This window comes from Acomys minous (genome assembly GCF_964271855.1).
Source record: "Acomys minous genome assembly, chromosome: 5".
Lineage (NCBI taxonomy): Eukaryota > Metazoa > Chordata > Mammalia > Rodentia > Muridae > Acomys > Acomys minous.
The window spans coordinates 81421416-81426583 of record NC_140494.1 but is presented as its reverse complement, the minus strand read 5'-3'; positions in this window follow the sequence as shown (position 1 = coordinate 81426583).

Below are 5168 nucleotides of genomic sequence, written 5' to 3'. Positions count from 1 at the left end.
TTGAGATTAAAGGAGTGCACCACCTCACCCTACCCAAACGAACAGATAAACATCCTCCAATTTTATCCTATACAAAAACTATTGGGCTGTGTGTGTCAGACATACCTTTATTTAATCCCACAGTGAGAAAGGCAGAGGCAGGAGGATCTCTGTGAATTGCAGTTCAGCCTGATCTCCAAAGCAAGAATCTGTCTAAAAAAGGTATAAGAAAATTATCTGTATGGAAAAATTTTGTTATTATTTTTATAGAATGTACTTGGAGATGTTGAACTATTGAGAAGAGTTGAAGTACTGAAGATGCTGACATGAAAATGTTGGTGAGATAATGGGTATGCTGATTAGATCAGCGGTGTCTTTACACTGTCCACATAGATTAGAACATCCAATTGTTCTTTATAAACAATTTTCTTATTGTTGGTTTGTTTCTGATTTTGTTTATAGAGACCGTGCTTCTCTGTGTAAAACGTTGGGTTGTCTTAGAACTATCTCTGTAGACGAGGCTGACCTGAAACTCAGAGAGCCAGCAGTCTCTGCCTGTTAACAGCTGCAATTAAAGGCATGTGCCACCAAACCTGGTTTATAAACAGTTCTTTGATTGTAATCTTTAAGAGTATTAGTATAGTGAAATGACCATATTAACTTCAGAAAATATTTTTTGTCTATTTGTATAAAGATTTAAGTATCTTCAAGTCCCAAGCATTGGAGACAGGATCTCTGATGGATTGTCCACCTATCATTTTATCCACAGCTTATAATCATCCACCCATTCTATTCATGGGCTATATTAAGTATCAGCTCATCAACTAGTTGATTCCTTGACAGTGTTTTTTGGTTTTCTCTTTTCTTTTCTTCCTTTGTTTTTTTTTTGTTTGTGTGTTTGTTTTTTTGTTGTTTTGTTTTTGTTTTGGAAACAGAGTTTCTCTTGTAGTCAAGACTATCCTGGACTTGCTTTGTAGACCAGGCTTGCCAGAAAATCAGAACCATCTGCCTCTTCTTCTCATTTGCTGGGATTAATGTGTGTGGCTTTCTTAAAACAGGGTTACTCTGCATAACAGAGCCCTAGCTGTCCTTGACTCACTTTGCAGACCAGGCTGGCCTTGAACTCTAGGGGATCTGCCTGCCACTGCGACAGGGGCACTGAGATTAAAGGCTTGTGCAACCATGCCCAGCTTCCCTGGAGGCTAACACTCATTGCTTTATCTGTAAGGTAGACTATCTGATAATTAATTCATCTATCTCTTTTCCTATATAAAAGAAATTTTAGAATGAAAAGACACTGCCATTTCCAGCAAGCCAAGCCATGTCCATATCTCTGTAATGGAGCCTTATGGACAAACTCTACAACAATGGAGGGGACTTCAGGAGACTCAGTTCCAAGCCAGCCTTTGATCGTGAGTATATAATTCACAGTAATTGTGGAATATTCATCCTTGATTTTTCTCTTTACATTTAAATCTCCTTAATTTAGTGCACAGTTGTACTTTAACATAATATGATGTCAAAAAAACCCCATAACATAATGTCGTGTGAAAAGCTACTCACTACTTGCTAATACTTGTTGGAAGAAATGTAGGCTGCAATTCCTCAGGCCATAATGCCAACTTTGATCTAGGAAATGTATAGTTGGATGGTTTCTGTCCTTGAATGGACAGTTAGTATTCCTTACACACTTAAATGGAGGGTTTCTGCACTAGTGATGCCTGTGTGCCACTGAGAGTAGGTTTGGACCATCAGTGACCATGAGAAGGAAAAGCTAAGAGCAGCACTCTGAAAGGAAGATGGAGGGAAGATGTCAGCAGCTGGCTTTGTAGAGACACCCGCAGCATTTTGTCCATGCTAGTCACATGACCTAGATGTCTTAGAAGCCTGGTAACTAGAACCTTTATTATAGCAGCCTTGGGGACCTTGAAAAGAATCAAAATCTTGGCCCTCACCCTACACACTTTTGGGTTCTAAATACTTGAGTTGTAGAAACTTTAACAGATGGCTTTAGTCTATACTGTGGTCTGATATTTGTTTCTTCAGAGAAAAGGAGTGATAGAAGAGACATGAACAGAGAAAATTCTGCATAACTAGTAGTATATGTGATCCTGTGCTGTTTACATTTCTCTTTGTTTTCAAAGGGAAGACTCAGAAGAAGGATGATACCCCAGAAACTACAAAAGAAGAGAGAGGTCTTGGAAGGCAAGAGAAAATTCAAGGCCAAACTCAAATCCAACTTGGTGGAACTACCAGAAGTCCTATGAGGTTGACCAGTTGCATCTTCCAAAAGCCTGTGTCTAGAATAACTTCCTACCCTGGGAATATCAGTAAGAGAAGGAAAGACCAACAGAACCTGGAGAAACCCCAGCAGTTGTGTGCTTTGAAGAAGTTGCAGGATGGTGAATTCAGGAAAGGGGGCTTTTTATGTCCATTGGATCCTACAAACTCTGAAAACCAAAGTGCACTGGGAATGCAGGATGGTGGCAATATCCAAAGTGGTCTTAAGGATCTGCACACTTCCTCAGAGTTCATCTCTGCCCACCGTCCATGTTTGGAAAAGGAACAAGGGGCTCCTCAGCAGTCTAGGGGTAACAATTCCAATGTCTCTTCAGCTGTCACCATCTTATTACAGAGGAGGGGTGACTACTGCAGATATCTAGAGAAAGGCCCAGAAGGTAAAGAGAGCCCAGAAGAGACTCTCTGATGCCTTAGAGGAAGACAAGCTTGCCAGACAGGCAGAGAACATGAGGGATTGAACAGAGATGGGTTTTAAGAAAACTAAATAAAAAAAATTAGGAAAGCACATACGGTGGCCTCTGTAAGTTCTCCATGAAGGAACTTTGTTTTACTTCTATGGATCTTTTATTTTAATTTATTAAAAATATTTCCTCTAAATTTCAATCAAGTCTCCTTCCCTCATTTCCTATTGGTCCCTCCCTCCCTTCCTCCTCTCCGCTATTTTCTTTCCCTAGTCCTCAGAGAGGGAAACCCCTTCTCCTTTATCAACTGACTCCAGCCTATTAAGTCTCATTAGGACTGCCTGCATCCTCTTTTTCTGTGGCCAGGTAAGGTATCCAGCCAGTGGGAGGCGATCATAGTGCAGGCAACTGAGTCCATGGCAGGGAGTGCCCCTGCTCCTCTTAATAGAGGACCCATATGGAGACTAAGCAGCCTACTGAACACATCTGAGCAGGGCTTCTAGGTCCTGTTCATGCATGGATGCTTGTTTGTGCATCAGTCTTTGGAGGCTCTACTTGGCACATAATTTTTGGCTCTGTTGATCAGCCTGTGGAGATCCTTGCTTTCATCAGGTCCTTCTATTATCCACAGAACTTTTACTCTCCATAGTATTCATCCATAGGACTTCCTGGATATGTGACAATCTTCTGCTCTGATTCCCTTCTGGGTAGAGTATTTCAGAGGACAACTATGGAAGGCTCCTGTCCTGTACCCTCTATATTCTACTGCATTCAGTGTCTATTCTACTTTTACTTCTGAATGAGAGTGAATTATCTTCCCAAGGTTCCTCCTTGTTACTTAGCTTCTTTAGTCTGTGTATAGGGCAATCCTTCATTGTATGGCTAATATTTGCCTACAAGTGAATACATACCATGCTTGTGCTTCTGGATCTGGTTCACTTCACTCAGCATCTTTTCCAGCCCCATCCATTTGCCTCCCGATTTCATGATGTCTTTGTTTTTTGTTGCTGAGTGGTAGGTCTTTGTGTAGATGTACCACAGTTTGTTTGTCCATGATTTAGTTGAGGGACACATAGATTCTTTCCAGTTTCTGGCTATGACCAATAACTCAGCTATGAACATAGTTTGCCCTTATTGTTGTATGGTGGAGCATCTAGTGGGTAAATGCCCAGGAGAGGTATAGATGGATCTTGTGGTAAATAGTATTCATTATATATATCACATAATTCTATGTATAAGAGACCTTCCCCAGTGAAAGAAGTTGTACTCTTGTGTCTCTGATAGGTTTTTAAACTTTTAGAGAATATATTATTACTGTATTATTTCATGACTCATTTGTTTACTGACCTTACACTTTTATTGAGCTCCTTGTGCTGAGGCTTCATGAACACCTTGCCTACCATGTTTGTGTTCTAGCCATAGAAGTAAGAAAGTGAATAATAAGATATTGGAAACCACTCAGTATTTTTGGGTGCTAACTGAGAATTTTGAGGCAGGAGATCGTGAGAAGGAAGCAAGTCTGTGGTTAATAATCCTGGTTTAATGGATACTTGATACTACTGACCTTGGGGGAGATAAACCAATGACTATTAGTTTATTTGGTTTTTATATGGGTTGTGTTAGTGTGTTTGTGTGTTTGTCTGGTTTAGATTTTTTTAAAGTGAAGTTAACTATGCCCTTTGTTATCCTTGGTGTAGTGTACATAGCCTCTGTGAGTTGGCATTTTCCCTTTATTATCTTGTGTAGGGATGGATTTGTGGATAAGTACTGTTTTGATATTGCTTTTCATGGAATACCTTACTTTCACAATGAGTAGTAATTGATAGTTTTGCTGGGTATTATAGTCAGGATTGGCATAGGTGGTCTCTGGCGATGTCCAAGGCCTCTGTGCAGGCCTTCTGACCGTTTGTTCTCTTCACAAATGTCTGTTGTGATTCTGATGGATTTGCCATTACATGGTACTTGGCCATTTACCTTTGTAGAGTTTAGTAAAGTTTTCTTTGTTATGTATGGTTTGTGATTTGAGAATTTTGTGACAAGAGGTTTTTATATTCTCAAGATTTCTTAATGCCAGTCTTGGTGGCACACACCTTAATTCCCAACACTACGGAGGCACAGGAAGGAAACTCACTCTGAGTTTGAAGCCTGCCTCATTTACTGTGACAGTTTTTTTTTATCTTTTGTTCTTCTTCTTCTTCTTCTTCTTCTTCTTCTTCTTCTTCTTCTTCTTCTGCTTCTGCTTCTGCTTCTGCTTCTTCTTCTCTGTTTTTAGAAACAGTGTTTCTCTTGTGTCCTGACTGTCCTGTACTACCTTTTAAAAGGCTGGCCTAAAATTCAGAGAAAACTTCCTGCCTCTTACTCCTAGTTCCTGGAATTAAAGTGTGCTCCACCAAGCCTGTCTTATATAACCCAGGGATAATCTGTATAACAGAGCCCTAGCTGTCCTGGACTGCCTTGCAGAGCAGGCTGGTCTTGAACTCACAAAGA